We start from the raw sequence: 19,110 nt of genomic DNA on the forward strand, positions 1-19,110 counted from the left end.
CCCGCAGATGATGCTTTTAAGGGGGTGGGCTTTCGGGAGGTCTAAGTCACGAGGGTGGAGCCCCCACAAACGGGATCAGCACCTTTATGGAATGGACCTCGCAGCCCCTGGCCCTGCTCCCCACGTGAGGACACAGCAGACGGGCCCTCAGCAGACGCAGAACCTGGGCCCGGGCATTCGGCCTCTGGAACTGGAAATCGGCTCCAGCGTCCAGAAGCCGCCCGGACGCAGTGTTCTGCAGCGGCCCGACAGACCGCGGCGACCCTCGTCGCCGTCATGTCTTCCTCACGCTGTGCAGTTGCACCTCAGGAAGCCTCCTGACTCCATCCTCTGACCTTTTCTCTGACTGTCATCGCCTTACGCCCCCTTGTATGTTCTCACCCCTGCACTGTCCCCATGTGACATCGCAGGCGTCACCTGGGGCTGCGGAGCGAGAGGGAAGGGGCGTTTGGAGGGGAGACATACAAGGGAGGCTTCAATGGGGTCTGCGAGGTTTTGTTATTTTTTAGAAGATGTGAAGCAAATATCCCAAAAGGTTAAGGTTTATTGAATCTGGTGTGAACATTCTATTTTTTTTACACTCTATTTTTTTTTTTTTCTGTATTTGGAATATTTAATAATAAAAAGGTTTCAGGTTTCTTGTCTGACCTTCTTTCTGGAAGTTTCCATTCATTGCTGTCCTTCCTCCACAAACGCGTTAAATATTTTAAGAGCAAACAAATCTGATTCTGCCATTTTTACTTGAAAACCCCCGTTAGGTTAGTTTTTCATTTCTTCCAGAATAAAATCCAAACATCAGCTCGACACACAGCCCATCTGCACCCTGTGCCCAGGCCAGGCTTTATCGCTTCCCAGACGAGACCCTGAATGCTCCAGACCCCACCAGCTCACGTGGCCTGCCCCGCGTGCCCACCCGCCATCCCCCGTCTGGCAGGTCTCAGCTCACTTTTCAAAGCCAAGGTCAAGTGTCCATCCCAGAGGGAAGCTCTCTGAGGTTCCTCAAGCAGACATCCGTCCTTTCTTCCTTTCGATTCTCCAGAAATTTTGTTCCTGACATTTATCGTTCCTGACATTTATTCTTCTAAAAGACTGAGCTCCTCAAGGGCAGGGCTGGTGTCCTCTTCATTTCTGCAAGTCCCAAGCTGAGCGCAGGGCCAGCAACGTCAAGAGACAGCTAAGAGGCCCTGGGTCGGGACGCCCTTCCCTCCTCGTGGGAACCTTGATGCAAGGACAGCCGTGTGTGGGAGACCCGTTTGGAGGACGGACGCACAGAGTCCACGGCTAGACGGGAATCGGGCCCAGGGAGGAAGGCAGGGTGAGCGGCCCCCGAGAGGGCGGCTCCCAGCCTGGATGGAGCCAGAACGGATGCTGTGGCTCCACCCCCGCCTGCGCTTCGGGACTGTCCTCCATCCCCCCGTCCCCACTGCCTAGCGCAGCCGTGGCTCTCAGCTGTCACTCTCCGGGATCCCCTCAGCCAGAGAAAACCCTCATCCAAGTTCACGCCCTTCCCGAGGGCGTCCACCATCCGAGGCCTGGTCCACAAGGGCGTGTCAAGGTCCAGCCCCATGACCCCAGAACGAACAACTCCAAAAGGCCACCCTAGCAGCGGAGCTCCACGTTTGGGCCGCTGAGCCCTGTTTGTGTGTCTCTCTTCACCCATTTCCACTTCTGCTCCCAGACAGATGTGGACTCCCCAGTCTCTCTCCAGCGTATGTCCAGCGTGCCAGTCTCCATCCTGGTCTGTTTCCTTGAGAAACGACTGAAGACAAACGGTGCTTCGAGGGCTCACATTTCCACCCCAGTGTCTTCACTAGATTGGAAAATAATTTCTGAGACACAGTTTCCAAGGTCTACTCCATAGGTTCTTGAAGATCTTTTGGTCACTTTGGGATTTTGTTAGTGGCCCTGAGGCCACTGCCAGATGGCCCCACATCCTCACCTACGAACTCAGGAGAATTTAAGTAAAGCTTAAACTTTTAAAGAAAACTCCCACTTTTCAGGGAAAAATGGCTTCGACCAGATATGTTTTTGTTCTCAGTTAGTTGCATGAGAGAGACGAGCGTGTTTCTTTCAGATCACAAAAGTCACCGAAGACAAGGCTGTGGCCTGGGAGAGGCGGCCACAGTGTGTTTGAGATTTTTAATTCATGGCCTGGACTGCTAGCTGTTTATTTGGGATGTCAAAGGCAGAGGTGGTCAGACACCCAGCCAGGTGGCCTTTGCCCCGGAAGTTACTTCCCAATAACACCTTCCCTCGCTCTGCGGGTGGGGATGCCGGTGGCGGCGGAAGGCACATGGGATCCGTAGGACACTTCTTGTTGGAAGGACAGCCGCCCCCTTCTCCTCAGACTTGACCTCAGCTCCTTCGTCTTCCTGGGACTCGGTCCTCATTTTTGACTCTCGGTCCCCAAAGGGCCCGTTCCCTCTAGCCACCTCTGTAGCTTCTGCCTCTTCATTCACAGCCCTGTTCATGTGGCACATTTTCTCCAGATGTCTCAATTCATCGTCTCATAGAATTGGTTTTTAATGTTCGTGAATCCATTTGGCAGGCAGACGTGGCGGCCTTTGCGGACAGAGTGACGATGAGGAGAAATCCTCCCCCTCACCTTTCCTCCCGGAGCCATTGAGTAGCACGTCAGACAGGCGGGCACTGGCCCCAGCCGCGAGCAGTTTACACTGCAGACCTCCTGCCGTCTTGCCAGATCCCCCAGGGATTACATGTGGGTTCCAACTCACCTTGCAATGAAGTCAGAACAAGAAGACATCCCCCACAGTAGCACTGTCTTGGGCTGGTAGAGTCACATGACATTTAAAGATGCTTGGAATCTCCATCTCGTTATTTTTAGCTGAAGAAGATTTCTTTGCCAAAGTCTGTTTCCAAAATTTTATCACTTTCCGAGAAAACTAGCGTGCATGGAAGCCTGTGGAAATTACGGCCGTCTGTCTGATTCATTCTGAAACCCCAGTGCCTAGCATAGTTCTAGGAATATGGTAAACACTCAGTAGCTATGCTGTCGAACTGAACCCCAATGTGTTCCTTCAGTGCAGCGCTCAGTCCAGGGGTCCGCGGGGTTGACTGAGGGGTCAGTGCAGCACGAGGTGTCTCAGCCGGTTCAGGCTGCTGCGGCAGAGCACCATGGGCCGCGTGCCTTATAAGCAGCAGACATTCACTTGATTCAGTTCTCGAGGCTGGAAGTCTGAGAGCGGGGTGCCAGCGCGGTCGGGTTCTGGCGAGTCCCCTCTTCCGGGTTGTGGGGTGCCGACTTCTCGCCGTGGCCTCACATGGCGGAGAGCAGAGAGGGAAGCGAGCTCCCCGTGATTCTTCCCAGGGCTCTAATCCCATCAGGACGGCTCCACCCTCGTGGCCCGATCTGATCCCCATTATCTCCAAAAGGCCCCACTTCCGGATACCCTCACACTGAGGGGTGGGGCTTCCACAGATAGATTCCGGGGGACACAAACATTCTGTCCAGAGCAAGTGCCGCCCATGGCATGTGCTTCTGTAACCTTCCTAAGAGAAACCTCATCTAAACTTGACCCCCGTTCGCTGCCGTGACAGCGCTCAGCGTTACCCTACTCATTGTGCGTGGTCTGTCACTTCCTCTAGGATGTCAACTCCCTGACTGCAGAGACTTTATCTTCCTTCGTCACTGCTGGTATCTCCCATGCCCAGATCGCTGCCTGGCACACAGCGGTTGCTCAGTAAATACCTGCGAAATGAATGAATAGCCTCAAAGGTGAACTTTAGACCTCTGTAGAAGAAGGAAGGGAGGTAGGGGGTGCGGTGACAGCCCAGCACCTCTCCCAGCGCCCGCGTGTGCAGGGCTCCCTTGGCGCTGGCCCTGGGTGCCTGCACGGGGCTTGGCGGCCCCCGAGTGGGTGGTGCTGGACAGCAGCAGCCTTGTTCATTATTGGGTTGTCGTCACGTGAAGCAGGGAGCTCCCTGGTAAAGGAAGTCCGAGAAGGCAGAGGGGTGAGCTGTCGCCACTGAGCAGACGGATTCCTAGTGCATCCTGTTCCCTGTGCTGTGAGGCTCCCATTGAGCCCCGTGTAATAGGGTTTCTTGCCAGTTGTCACTGTCACCAGAGATAGAAGGAGAAGGGATTTGGGGACGGGGGTGTTTGGTGACTTACTGGATTGACTAATCACTCTGCAGGTACTTTAGTGAAATGATAAGCCCTTGTATTAACTGACACACATCTGCACTTGAAAGCTGGTTTTAAAGAATCTTTCATTTAGTTTGGTGGGCAGTGTTTCCCCGCGGAACTGGGCAGCCTCGCTGTCCATGGTGCTGAAATACTTTTTTATATCAGAAATAACGTTTCCGTCATCTTCCATTTTGACGCTGCTGAAAGATTTATACGTTTTAAAACTCTTTTCACAGATATCTTATGTTATTTCTGAGAGTCTTGTAAACTTCGTAGGGAAGATAGCTCCCTCTTCCCTCATTTCATAGGCGAGGAGTTTTTGGCTTGAATTAAAAAAGTTCTGTCAGAATTTCTCTCCTTCTGACATGTCTCTTAAATATTTTTTCACTAATGTGAAAAAAACTCATTGTGGAAAGTTTTACAAATACAGAAAAAGAAGAGCATGAAAATGCTTTATGGCCCCACAGCCAGCAGAGGGAAGGACTGGTGGGTGATGTTTTGATAAACAGCCCTTGGTGCAGATAGGAGAACGGGGGGCGGGGGGGGGGAGCAGATGCGGGATCTAACGCCGTGTGTGGTCTCACAGCGTTGCTCGCTGTGAAAGCCACCGGGTACCTTTTTCTCTTAGTAAGTGTGCTGACACGGCGTCCCGAAATAGGGGAATAGTATGTAACTGGGCTTGTACCATAATTTATGACCGTTTTTGTTGGACATTTAGATAATTTATATTGTCTTTGGGATTATTAGCGGCACTGTAGTAAGCACTCTTGTAGCTAAATGTTTATGCATATTATTATTTCTTCAAAAAAGTGCTGGAATCGAAATGGGCTGGGTCACGTAATTTAACCAAATAGTCCAATTTGTACAGCCATCAGCTGCTCATTTTCCTCTGTACCCATACACTCTGAGCATTATTTTGAAAAAAGATTTTATGGATGAAAATGGCACTTTGCTGTTTTGATTTGTGTTTCTTCCATTGCTAGTGAGATTGGATATTTTTTCCTAGTATTTTTGGCTGTTTGAATCTTCTTTACTTAACTTCCTTCTCATAATCTTTGCCTACTTTCCAGTTTTATAGTTTTGAAATCTAGGTCTTCTGATTCTGAATTCATTGTATGTTCCTCGAACTACAAGGCACAGCCCATATGAAAATAAGCCTGTGTCCAGGACGGGTTCTTAAGTTGTCATGTGATTCTTGCCTTTTAGGCCCCTCCCCGTTAGGGTCCCAGTGCTTCTAGCTGTGAGGACTCAGTGGAGTCTGTATTGCTTTCTTACTTACATGTTGCCTCATTCAATTCTTACAAGTGTCCTGAGAGGCAAACGGGACCGTGGCGCCTGTGTAACAGAAGACAGTGAGGCTAATAGACTTACCCCAGGCCCCAAATTAATACTAAATCTGGGTAAATCTTGAAGCAGGATCTCCTAGGAGTCTAGTGGGACAAGATTTGATAAGCTAATCACACTGATGCTTAGTGACTTTTATAACGTGTTATCTCTTTCAGAGTTATCTGCATTTCAATATAGTGACCTGAAGCAGTCACTACTTAGTGCCCTGTCAGCTAGGGGCAGGACTGTTTTAGGGTCTGGAGCCGGCCCACTCTTTAAACCACACTTGTGGATATCCACTACTTCATCTGTGCATGGTCCTGGTACTTCTGTCTCACTGTGGGTTGACTTGAAACAGCAACTGTAACAATCTCAATATATACAATGTAATGCCCAAAACAGAAAGAAAATAGACAGGTTCCCTCCTTCCCTCTAATTATCTTTGTTAACCTAAAATTTAAAGACCATTCAACATGAGAAGCATTTATTTGAATTAAAAAAAAAATAGCTATTCGGGAAACACTGATTCAGGCAGAAGCACAAATATGTTCTGATTAGGAGAAAAAGGCAGCGGGTATTTCTGGGAAAGGGAACGGGACAATTCCATCAATAGAAGGAGGCATTTCTATCGGTGCACGTAACATAACACGGTGATGCTCATTCTAACCAGCGTTTTTAATTTTCAGTCCAATGGTCATCAGTCCAGGAGTCATAACATCTGCTTTCTCGCCATCTTTGCAAATAGTTCTTTGAGACGTGCGGTTGCTTAGGCCCGGTCCAAAGGTGGTTTTGTCCTGTTTTAACATCCAGAGGTTTGCGGCCTAACACGTGCACGGCGGCTCCAGCTCCGTTTTAAAGTAGCCCTATTTGTTATTATACAGATATATATTCTTTACATTTTCTATGTGCAGAAAACTGTTGTTCCATTTTCCTCACTAAATTACTCAGACCCTCTTTTTTTGTTTTTTGTTTTTTTGTTTTTTTCTCCAGGGTTAATTAATTACTAAATGCCTCTCGAAATGTTCTCGAAGCACCAGAAGGACCTGGGTAGCTAGGAGGTCACAGGACACCAAGCAGCATGGATGGCTCCTCCCTGCGACTCACCGTCTGATGAAGTCAGGCTTCAGGTGGTCACAGCTTCCCTGCCCACAGACCTTAAGTCGCCGCCCTCCCAGGGACGTTTGGTGCACAGCAGGCCTCGTCAGAGCAGGTAGGAGCGTCTCTGAAGATGCGGGCCTTCCACTGCCATCTCTGCCTTAGTTTTCTCTCCGATAGCTTTCACCATCATGGCTTTAAACGTTTTATGAGAGAGGCTCTACGACTTTTGCGTATGTGATACTTTCTGCAAAATTTTTTTTGGCAAAACTTTATGGCAATATTTTGCTGGTGTTTTTTAAAATAGTCATTGGAGAGAATTATTTCAGTGACCATCTAGTGCCTGTTATCTTTGCTTATCTCTGTGTTGTTTTTTCGAAGAATTTCCTAAAGGTCTTTGCTGACACTTTAATTTTTGTGGAGTTAACACACTGATGCTTGGAGTCTGGGGCTAAAAGTAGACTGATATAGTATGGCATTAGGAATTTTTTTTTTCTTGTGAAGATGTGAAGATTGACGCATAGTTGACTCTCAGTTGGCTGGTGATGAGTAGAAGGAAGGAAATCATAGGTAGAGTCATACTCTGACTGCTTAATACAGCTAACTTGTTTGTCCAGTGGTGGATTAACCGTACCCAACGTAAGGAAGGACTGGGCATAGTGTCATATTTCCTGGGGGAAATACTCAGACAGCAGATGACTACTCCTGATTGACATACCTCCGACTGGTGTGTGTGTGAGAGTGTGTGAGAGTGTGTGAGAGTGTGTGCACGTGTGTGTGTGTGTGAGTGCGTGTGTGTGTACGGCAACACGAGAGCATACTCTCCACATGTGTTAGGATCAGTCCTAACCCGTCCTGGACCTTTTCACGGTCCCGAGGTTTCTTCTTCATCAAAAGGTGATAATAATCCCTACGTCGTAAACCCACTAGGGCGGAAGTTGAGGTTAAAACGGAAGGACTTTGAGAAGGAGAAAATGCCATGCAGATACAAAGGTCACTGACTCCCCGTTGTCTGTTGGAACAAATGGGCTCCCGTGGGGGTCCAGAGTGCACGGCTGGAGGCCTGGCCAGAGCTGGGTAACTAAGACATCAGGATGTGTAGCTAGCTACGTCTTTGAAGAAAACATTTCAGAAGCTAGAATGACAGATGCTCGAGGATCAGTTCCTGAAACATAGCCCTTTTCCAGTATGAAAGGACCCACATAATTCTTTTCAGAGAAAGACGTGTCACAGCCTCGAGGGTCAGCTCTCGGAGTTTCACGTCCGTGCTGTGGGTTGTGGGACAGCCAGATGAAGAGAAAGGGCACCAGCCCCATGTCAGCCAGCTGTGTTTGCTGGAGCCAGAACTATACTTTCCTCTTGTTTTGTCAGAAACAATGTGTTATTTTGGTAACTCCTTATTTTCCACACTGCAGCTTCCCATGTAATTATTGAATGCAATTAGGTATTCCATGCTGCATAATTACTCAGCTATCTGTACCTCTGAAAGATATGAAAATAAATGATCTTGAAAGTTCATAGTGAAAAGCCTCTACCCAAAGAATAAGCCGGGGCTTTCTACCTACCTGACAGTGTGTCCGAATAAGACAAAACAAATCTTAAACATTTCGGGTTCTTCCTTCATCTGCTGTACACATGAATGAAATTGAACCCCAGTGCAGGAGAGCAAACCGGCTTTGTTGACCTTTTTTTTTTTTTTTTTTAATTGTCATCTTAAGCTACGCCTTCCTGTTCTGGTTTGTGCAGACATCCAAAGGAAACCTCTCTATGGAGTGAAAAAAGGAATGATGGATTAGGGTCCAAAGGCAACCCATAAATCCAGCCTCGCTGACTGTGCATGGGGTAGCTGGAAGGCCCTGCTTTATCTCTAGATCACATTCATTCGTGTGCACAGTGAAGAAAAGGCTAGCAAAGCATATTAAAGTAGAAAAGGGCTTTGCTTTTTATACACATCTATATTAACCAGCTTCTTTTGATTGCAAATGACAGAAACCCAATTCCAGCCAGCTTAAGTAGAGAAGGGGTTTAGTAATATGGCACTGGGCATCTCGGAGAGTAAAACGGAACAGCGGGAATGCGTGGAGCTGAGACTCGAGCTGGGGACTTTATACCAAGACCGTCTCCATCTTTTGGTGATTGCCACTTAGCGCCAGCCTACAGCCCTGCCCGCTCTAAGCCGCGGCGGCCGTGTGTCTGCCTTAGCCTCTGCTTGCGTTAGGTGTCTTCCTGGCAGGGCCTGCAGAATCTCTGCTCCCCGACAGAAGGGGGCCGGGGCTGGAGGGTTCACTCGTCCGCAGCTTGGAAGCATGACAATCCTTGAGTTCCTAATGCCTTACCAACCTGTGGATGGAGACGGCGCCGTACTCCGTCAAGTCATCTGGCTCAAGTTTTGGGTGAAGGTTAAGTTTCCAAAAGTCAATGCCAATGGCTCAGTCTTACCGCTTAGAGCTGCGGTTTTGAAGGGTGTGTCTGAGAACACGAGCCGAGCCTTCTCCAGGATGCGACTGTTCCCCTTCTGGGCCAGTCACGCTATTAGTCCACGTTCGCCACCCGCCCACAGCAGAGCGGGCCCCGCTTCTGTCTCACTCCTGCAAAACGCCCAAAACACAGAGAGAAAAATCAGGCTGAGCCCACGATGCTCATTGTGAGACAAAATGTTTGTTAAGCACTTGTTAGGGCGTCACCTACACTTTACAAAGGGGAAGAAGAGGTCAGAAGGGGTTAACAAACGCGTCCCGGGAGACACGGTCTGCCTCGCGCCCTCGACACCTGGCATTTACGGCTCAGCGTCTCGCGTTTCTCATCTATGAAACGTGGGTTTAGGTCTATTGCCAACATATGCTAAAGGCAGGGTCTGAGGCTAGAAATGGATAAATCTGAATAGAAATGGATAAATCTGAAAATACATTTTAAAATGGTAGAAGATATGGGGACTTTGGAGTTTTCGTAGCTTTCGTTTCATTTGAAGTTCTGGACAGTCCCTGGGATGGTTTCAACACGTGACCACTCACGCGTACCAGGAGGGTGGCACGTGGCGCGCGGAACGCAACTTACGCACGCCCCTCCCGTGCGGCCTTCGGGCCTCACGGGCAACGATGATGACGGCGAGGGACAGGGCTGGCGCCCTGCTATTTCTGGACAAACCACGTCCGCCATGGACCCATCTGCACGCACTGGTGACGGGGCTGCCCGGCGTCGCACGGCGGCCGGCAGCAGAGCCGAAGCCACCTCCGTTGGCTCCATGTCTGTCCCACATACCCCGCTGCCTCCTCGCGCCCACAGCTGAGTTTGGGCGTGTGCCGGGCAGGCTCCCGGGGCCTGAGCTGAGGGACAGAGGGCTCTGTCCGCTGGCGGTTCCGCCTTCACTTCTGAGCAGCCACGTGCCGGTCTGGAAGCGCCATTTGCACCTTCCCCGCCTTGGCTTCTCCGCTTTTCCTCAGTGCCACGTCCGGAGTGACCCAAGTCGGCGGGGAAGGAGGACATGCCAGCAGCACCACGTTGCCCCTAAAGCCGCGTGGTTTACTTCTCACGCCTGCAGTTGCAACTGATCTAAGCTGTTGATATTAGTCATATAAATCACCGAATGCCTTACGAGGGGCACAGAAGGCAACCGAAAACCATAAAGCGCACCTGCTAAGGGGCGCGTCTCGCGAGCAGGTGATTGCCGAAGCTGAGCGATGGGCACGTGAGTGTTCGTTGGATCGGGGGCCAGCGCGCTTTCCTTTAAGGGACCAGGTGGTAAATATTTTCGGCTTCCGGCCACGTGGCCTCCGTTGCCGTCTCCCAGCTCTGTCCTCGTAGCGTGAAAGCATCCAGACAGTGCGTGAGTGAGTGAACGTGGCTGCTGCCTGTAAAACCACACGGACAGGTGACGGCCCAGATTCGGCCCGTGGCTCACATCTGCTGACCCGTGCCCTATTCCGTCTAGTTTAGTAGGGCTTTAAAAATTTCTGCAGTGAGCCGGTCGACGCTTTGTGCCCGACGTTATATGCGGTCGTTTCTGAGTGAGCGAGACCACGGTTCTGATGATCTCATTCCCCACTGCTATGCGCACAGCGAATGGTCACTTAAGGTAATCTCATTTTGGCAAAAGTAAGCATTTTCCATATGAATGAAGCCGAATATCCAGTAATTATCTAAAAACTGTTGGAGACAGTTTTTCTGCAAGCATGGGTAAAAAAAAAGCAGTCTAATTTTGCGTGAATTATTTAGACTGACTGGTAAGACTTTGTGGAGCTGGGAGTCGGCTCTGGCAGAATCCTTCATTTTACTATCCAAAGTCAATAATCCACTAACCCCAGCTGCGCTGCTGCCTCGGGCCGGGCAGGTGTGATTTACGGAGCAGCCACCGTTTGTGACACTCGACAAAGCCAGTCCTCTCTTCTCTGCCTCGATCACTTCTGTTTCCACAGAAATGGACGCCTGCCCAGCAAAAGCGAGCTAACCAAAGTTCCTTAGTGATTATTTGGACTCTCAGTTTCTATGGAAATTGCAGTTAGCAGTCAAGGGTCACCACTGAGATCATGATCTTCACCATCTTCCAGTGGCCCAGCCTGGGGAACTTTACTTGGCCTAATGCTCTGCTCCACAGAGAGTCCCTGCTGAAATGGCTGTTTTGGGTGGTTTTCAATGTTCCTGTCTCTCTCTAACGAGGTGCTAAGAATGAAAAAGACAGCATTGAATCCCAGGGTCGTGACGTCTTCAAGGGCCTTCCAGCTCCATACCTGTGTGTGATACCTGAACACTTCCACAGCATTTGCCACAGGTGCTCATCCAGCTTACCTCAGTACCTCCTGTGTGGGGGACTCACTACCTCTAGAGGCGATCGGCCCCCGAACTCAGAGTCCTGTCTGAGCTGACACCAGTCTTACTGTATTTTCCAACTGGTGGTTCTGTTTCTGGTTCTTGGAGTCTACGAAAGGAAGGTCTAGTTGGGGACTGAGACGGGGGGAGACATTCTTTCAAAGGTGCGTGAGGACACCCCTGCAGGCAGGAAGGGTGCTGGGTCAAGAGCCTACCCTGTGATCCTTTTTGCCTGTTACTCCGGAATTTTAGTACCAGAAACTTTAGTAATAATGATGATAGAGTAGACAAAATAACAGCTAACGTTTTGAGTGCCATCACGTGCCAGGTTCTGTGCCAGCCGCTTTCCTTGTGTGATCGTACTTAATTCTCAAAACAATGTGGTCCATTCGCTGTTGCCCTCATCACTTTACGGGGGAGTTCACTGAGGCGCAGAGAGGTCAGAGAACTTTCTCAGGGTCCCTCGAGTGAGGAAGCCAGCCTCAAACCCTGGATCCTGACTCTAGAACCTTCTTCTCAGCGGTCAGCTTTCCAGCGTGTTCCACTTCAACTTTAACGACTCAGGTGGGTTGTCAGTTGGCTTTGGCGAAGCCATGGCTCTGGGGAGGCCCACCGTCTCTTGACAGGGGTGGCCCATTTGAGTCGGGGCAGATCCGGGGTAAGTGGGTAGCAGGGAACAAAACGACACCCAGAACGTCCTTCCTACCACAATCTGACTATGACTAGTGGCTTCGGAGTCTGTTTTTCTCATCGAGATAACTTTCCTGGGAATGTCCCACTCCACGCATGTTACCAGCTGGATGTCAACTTCACAGTAACTTTTACTGATGACTAGTGCCTCCAAGCATGCTGGCCTGAAATCTTCTCTCAGATTAACTGCCCAGGGTCAGATTAACTGCCCAGTAGGTAAAGGTTCTTCTGAGCTGAGGATGACAAATAGCCTTCACCCTGAAAGGCTTGGGGGTGGCACAGTGAGAGGGAGGTGTCAGAGAAGGAACCCAGGCCCTCGGCCCATTTTCTTACCCTCAAAGCCTTCGCGTGGTATCTGACCGTACTCGTTCAAGGTGTCGCAGTTCGTAAAATACAGTTTCCGCCCTGTGAATTTCCTCCAAGAAACCTATCCAAGTTAGCATCATGGGACTGCAGAGATACATCACCTGTGATTTCTGCCTTGGAAGGCCAGAGAACAACAGGAAAAATAAATGGATGCACGAATCACGAGAATGCAAGGCAGGACGTGTAGTGGGGGGTCCGAGGAGGGAGTGGTCGTCTCCTCTCACTGGGACTCAAGGCTTCACCAGGAAGGTGGCGTTTTAATGCAGAGGTTGCGAACTGGAGGCCACCCTCTGAATCTAGCCCACGGATGTGTGGGAAGGTACGGGGTGCAGCCTGCATGAGGCCGCACATCAGACAGACGTGGGAATCATATGGAAAAACGCTTCGTTCCGGGCTGCTTGCGACAGAGACTGAGCAGCAGCCGAGAGATTGAATTGGGAAGGTGGGCCGTGATCAGATTATGGAGCGTTTGCCAGGAGAGCGGAACTCCCCTCGTCGAGTGTGTGCCGTAAAGGCTGGCGTTGTCCCGTGGCTCTCCACCCTTCTCTCCAAGGGAGCACTTCAGAAGGATGGAGGCGAAATGAGCGAAAGACTCGTCTCGTCCCTGCTCGTTTGGCGATGGCATCGTGCGCCAAGAAGGGTCATCATTATGGGACTGGAAAAACCCCAAGGGAATTAGCAGATGCCATATTTTTGCGACTAAACCAAGAAGCAAGCACGTCGCACATCATATGTTATTGGAATGAAACGCATTCTGTGTTGGTTTCATTTTTCACACAACACACAGAGACTCCCGAAGGAGCCAGCGCGGACCCAGCTCCCCTGGGGCCAGTCACACCTGTCGCCCTCCCTCCCGCTCTCCCCACCAGCCGGTCTCTGCGTTGCTCTGAGTCTTCCAGGTTGGAAGAACGCCGCCTTTGGTCTTACTTTATTTTCATTTAATATGCCAATTATGGGTCTTGCCGATCTGCTCATGGGCTGTTTTCCAGAAGGCCTGTCTCATGTTATGTAGATTAAATCAATTATGCTGATTTGGTTCCACTGGCGGCACATGTGGGACAGTTATCACCCAGGTTCGTGCTGCTCATTCCTGATTCGACTCTGCGGCTTGTCCCGTAAGCAGCTCTCTTCTCCTCACACCCATCTCTGTCGGGCCCCAGACCCCGCCGTTCTGCTCTCTCCGCCCGAGGAACGGCAAAGTCAGCGCGGCCTCTCCAGAGTCAGTACAGAACTGTTCGAATGCACAGCTCCACTGGCTGCGTCTTGGCGCCACAGAACCCTAGCTGGCTGGTGCAGAACGTGATGAAACTATGGAACCACCAGCCAGGAGACATGGCCATTGGCCTGGCTTTGCCCGTGACTTTCTGTGGCGGACACCTGGCTCGCCCTCCCGGCGCTCATCCTCTGTGCTCACGACCGCGTCCAGTTTTTCTCAGCCTTGAGATTTGGGTGGACTGATCCTACCTCCAGCTCTCGGGCTGGTTCCAGTTTGCTTGCAGCCAGCTGCATACGCCATTCCAGTGGCCACGATGATGGGTTCAGAGATGCGCCGCACACCAAGCCAGGTGACTCGGGGCCAACAACAACTTCTGGAGGTTGAATAATGGAGAAATGGAGCCTAGTGAGGATGTTTGTAGTTCTGGGATGCCTTAGGATCGCTTCGTAACATCATAGGAGAACTAGAGAGAGAGAGAGACACACACACACAGACACAGAGAGACACAGAGAGACAACCAGTGGGCTCCCACATCAAGTCTTAGCTAAAGCCAGATAGACCACCAGACTGTTCAGCATCATGAACCAACAGATTCTCCTTTCGTTAAGCCAGCGGGGTTGAGATTTCTATTTCTGGCAACCAAAAGCATCTGAACTGCTGTGTGGTGTTTGGGGATAAGTTACTTTTCCTGTCTGAACCTCAGTTTCTTCATCGGCCACATGAGGAGCTGGCATGACTAAAGTCCATTCATTCAGACTCTGAGACCGAGACTCTCACGTGTTGCTCGCAATTCTTTATAACGCGCCTGGCCGTTTTCCCTGCCGAGGAAGAAAGGCAGGGTGAGTGTCGACGTTCCCGGGGCGCCGTGGCTGGTGGCAGGGGTGGGTCACGGAAGGCCACGCCGGTGGAAGTGTTTGTTCTCAGTCGGGGCTGCAGAGTGAGGGACAGCGAACCATGTGTGTGCTCCCCAAGCAGCGGCCACGGCCAGTTATAAATGGGAAATTTAGGTCTTCGGGTCATAATTGCAGAAGGAAGCCCCTGTCCACCTGGGCTCCACGTGCCCGCACCTCTCCGCACCTGCCGCCGTGAAGCAGATCCTCCCCTTTTCATCGAAGGCGCCTTCCGTTTCTACTGCGACCGAAAATTCCTTGAGGGTAAAGGTGGCGTCCTAATCTGCTCGGTGCCTCCAGCGTGTCTGGCACAGCGCTCCAACAGGAGCTGAATTTCAGCTCCCAAGCCGAGTGAAGTCTCAGAGCTGGGGGAGGGCGCAGCAAGCTTTGACGACGAAAAAGTGCCGGGCTGACTGGAGCGGGGACTCAGGTCGGAGAGGGAGGAAGCAGAGCTACAAAGTTACGTCTGGAGTGAGTCTCAAATGCCAAGATGAGGTGCTGGGGCCGCAAGGCACCTTTACGGAGGGCGCTAAGTAATGAGGTTGTCCAAGGGCACAGCTGTGCAGCCTCTTAACTGTCCGGGCCACTGACGGGTCGTTTGGCAGCGGGATTTGTGTGCGCGGGAGGTAGAGTACGCTCTGGAGACAGCTTGGGGGGGTTCTGGCTTTAGCTTTTTCCCTTGGCAAACTTCCAAGAATAATCAGTTATATATTTAGGCTCATTCCCCACAGGTGCGGACAGTCACGGTGCTGGTAAAAAGGATAATTCCTGGTGGGGCGGTGGCATGTTCCGACCGTTATTGGCGGGGGGGGGGGGGGGGGTGCCCAGAACGAGCCAAGCCCGGCACTGGTTTGCTCCCCACAACACACACACACACACACACCCCGCCCCCCCATGTCCCTTTACCCAAACCCTCCGAGGCCTGGAGACTGAAGGGGCTCTGAGCTACTCTTTCAACTCGACGTAGCCAGCACATCCAGAAACACTTTCCTGTTCTCCCTCCGCCTTAACCTTCTTCCTGACTCGCTGCGTGTCTGCTCCCCCTGCCCCCGCCCCCCATAAGGCACCAACATCTTCTCCGTCCCCCAGGCCTGAAACCGATGTCGTCTTAGTCTCTCTCGCTGGCGCTGTCCCCTCCAGCTATGCCGACTCTTCATACAGTGCACGGTCACAGCTCTTTCTCTTTCAGACTGTCCCTCCACTCGTCACAGGCTGCTCTGCCTCTCCCGGCACCCGTCCCTGGCCAGGGGCCCACGTGCACTAGATACTCAGTAATGCCCGTTGGATGAATTCAGGCCCGGGTATGTAACCGTGTAAGGGAATCCGGACTCGCTCGCCCTCGTCAGATGTGGGGTGGCCGCCTGCTCCAGTCTTGGTGAAGTGTGCTGTGTGTATCGATGGTTGCCCGCGGGACGACTTCAGGTGGCACCTCGGGTGAACACGTTTTTAAAAAATTATAAATTGAATTTAATGTGTCCAAAAAATATGACTACATCTTAGACCTATGCTTCTGTGAATCTCATTGCTTCTGAGGAGATTAAATAAAAAGCAGTGAGTCAGTTTGAAACTAACGAGTCAATAATCCTACAGGGCGCGCATGAACGCGGTAAGACCCAGTGGTCAACGGCTGAGAAAACGGGGCTCGTCTTGGCCATTTCCTGGGGCAACATTATAGACCGATGTTCTCAACAGCATTTGGAGAACCGTTATTTTCCCGTGAATCATTCTGTTTTCCAGTCTTTACTAGAAGAAGGGACGGGGTGAGCCGGGGACGGGAAATAAATACATCCCCACTGTATCTCCACCTGTCTCCCGAGATGCCGTCTTCGGTTCTGCTCTGAGTGAGGGGGGACGAGCCAGTCTCACAGGGAACATCAGCTGGTCCCTTTCACAGCCAAACTCATCAGCATTTCTGGTGATTGTGCATTGTGGTTTCTGCAAACAGGCGACAGACATTCCGCAGGCCACTCTATCGGGACGATCGTAAGATACATGTTAAAAAGATGGGTCTTTGGTTTTCTTCCAAGTCAAAGACATAAGTCCTCTTTTAGAAGTGTTATTGCTGCCTAGAGCTGACCTCGCAGCGGGGCTGGGTGGGGTGGCAGGGGGAGGAGGGGCCAGAGGAAGCAGGTGGTCATGGCAGCGTTTTTTGTGTTACAGAAAGATTCTTCGCCTTCCGAAAGCATTAATCACAGGGTTCCTTTAAACAGAAAGTTTCATGCATTTTAAAAGAGGATTTGATTTACAAGAAACTTTTCAGGACCGCAGCTGCTGGGCAAAGCAGGCTCTTTACACTGACTGGAAATCGTTTAATAAGTCAGGAGTGTGGCGTGTCGGGGGGAGTGGTAAAACTCCTTTAGTTTCTAATTGACGAGCGATATCGACTCGCGCAGCCAGGGGCCGAGGGCCTGGGCCTGGGCCAGCGTGTTCCGTAGTGAATACGTGTGAACGTGCTGGGCGCTTGGGTATCGATTCATTTTGTGCCGGTTCTGCTTTTGCTGTGAGGGCTTTGTACTTTTCGGCTTTAGACCCAAGCCGGCTTTCACAGAGGCCTGTGTCAGACGTGCCGAGTTGGATAGCATGCATTATCTTCTCCATGACCCCCGGGGGAAGTGTCGGGGGGCTGTCCTGTATGTCACTGCAAGGAAGAGAGTGGCGGGGTGGGGGGGCCGCCTGGAGACAGATGCCGTCTTTGCCTTGGAAACAAACCTCAGGGTTTCTTTTAAGCCTCTTCCCCCTCTCCCGTCCAGACTCCTAATCATTATGCCCCCCACCCAGTTGTCCCACTGCATCGAGTTCCTATTGCCACCTCTGTCTTGTGGAAATCCCACAGAGCCCTGGGACCCTAAGTGGTCCCCGCCTTCCTGCTCCCTGACACAGTGGCACATCAGCGGAGTGTCGGGCGTCAGGCTGAGTAGCTGCAAAGCTCAGTCTCAGAGGGACCTGAGCTGACCGCTGTCAGCGCCTTCGTTTCATAGGCCGTGTCTGACGGGTGCTTAGGGAATCAGTATGTAAGCATAGGACTCGAGAGAATGATAGGACCTCTGAGACGTATCCAACCCAGGCTTTTGACCATTGACGTTCTGCTGTATTTGCTTGTTCGTACCTCTGTCCATCTCTTACCCCCCTGTCCATCCATCAGTCCACTGAGGACTGATAGATTTCAAGTAAGCATCCCCTGTTGTGCTTTTAAATGATTATCGTTTGTATTCCTCGTTCTGACATGGGTTGGATAATTGCACTGTTGACTCATGAAGTTGTGAGGCTCAAAGCAGATAAGGAATATTCGAAAAGTTAAAAGCAGTCTTCAGATATGCTTATCTGATAAATATGACAGGCACAGCTGTGTGTCAGGTCTCGGGGACACAAGATCAATCACTGTCCTTCACTGGAGGAATTGGGGGCTTCATTATGGAGACAGGTTGAGGCTTCACTTTACTGTGCCCATGTCTGCGATTTTAACATGGTCTCGGGGTCACGAGCGGTCATCTTTGGAACAGGCACATACGCAGACGCTCGGAAAGGTTCATCTGCTTCTTGCTTCCCCCTCTTCCTGCCTCCGAGGTGTTTAATCTGCAGCTGTGCTGTAAATACATAGATGCTCTAAGAGCTCGACTGTGCTCAGACACACAAGCTCGGGTTAATGTGAGAGCAGCGAGCGTGCCATGCGGCAGCCTGGAAGGAGTCAACGATTGCAGGGTGACAGGGGCAGAATGAGCTCCCCCAGCTCCGAGTCCCCAGATGCCTTGCGTACTTGTAGCACCAGTGTCGGGGCGGTGGGGGGAAAATTCCCCTTTGCCCGTGTGAGTCAGGGCTGAGGAGCAAAGCCGGTTGGTGGACGGAGGGGCAGAGAAAGCCTCGTGCTGGGCTGATGGTTTCCATGGCAACTTGGGTGTCTGGTGGCGCTAATAACCCTGTTTTTCAGAGCTCAGCTACCCTCCTTTGGTGGGGAGAGAAGGTCTGAGCTTGGCTCCTTTTGAAATTTTTATGAATTTCCCAGGCGATGTGTCACGAGTCCCTGTTACATAACTCGGCAGGGCTGACTCGATGGGCCAAATGAGGCCTGGCAGCAGCGAGGGCCTCAGGCAGCCTGTGATGTTCCCTGTGGGACGCAGAGCGGCTTGTTGCAGTCAGTTCCCTCCTAGCAGATGCGAACATGGACTCCTGTACACCCCAAGGTCGGGCGTGCCGTGACGCCCCCCATCTCCCCAGCCACGCCTTTTCCCTGGCACGGAACTCACGGCTGCCGGATGCCCGGTGGTGCCCGGCGGTGCCCAGTGCCGGCGTACGGTCGAGTCGGGCAGGCCACGTCCTCATTCCATCTCGGACCCCGCAGCTGGCTCGTTCTCTCCCTGTGCCGCGGTCTCCCCGTCTTTAAAGTCATGGGGACGGTGACAGGGGGAAGAAGCCGGTGCCCAGCGGAGCACACGTGCCCGCGTTCTTCCTGCTGCAGGGGAGTCCGCGGCGGGCCGGGGCGTGCCTGGGGCTGGGGGTGGGGGCTGACTGCCCCCCAGAGGTGGCTGAGGCTGATGCAGGAAGATGAGCTAATGACCCTGTGACCGGAAATAGCTCCAGCT

Source organism: Pteropus vampyrus, unplaced genomic scaffold, assembly GCF_000151845.1.
Source record: "Pteropus vampyrus isolate Shadow unplaced genomic scaffold, Pvam_2.0 Scaffold228, whole genome shotgun sequence".
Lineage (NCBI taxonomy): Eukaryota > Metazoa > Chordata > Mammalia > Chiroptera > Pteropodidae > Pteropus > Pteropus vampyrus.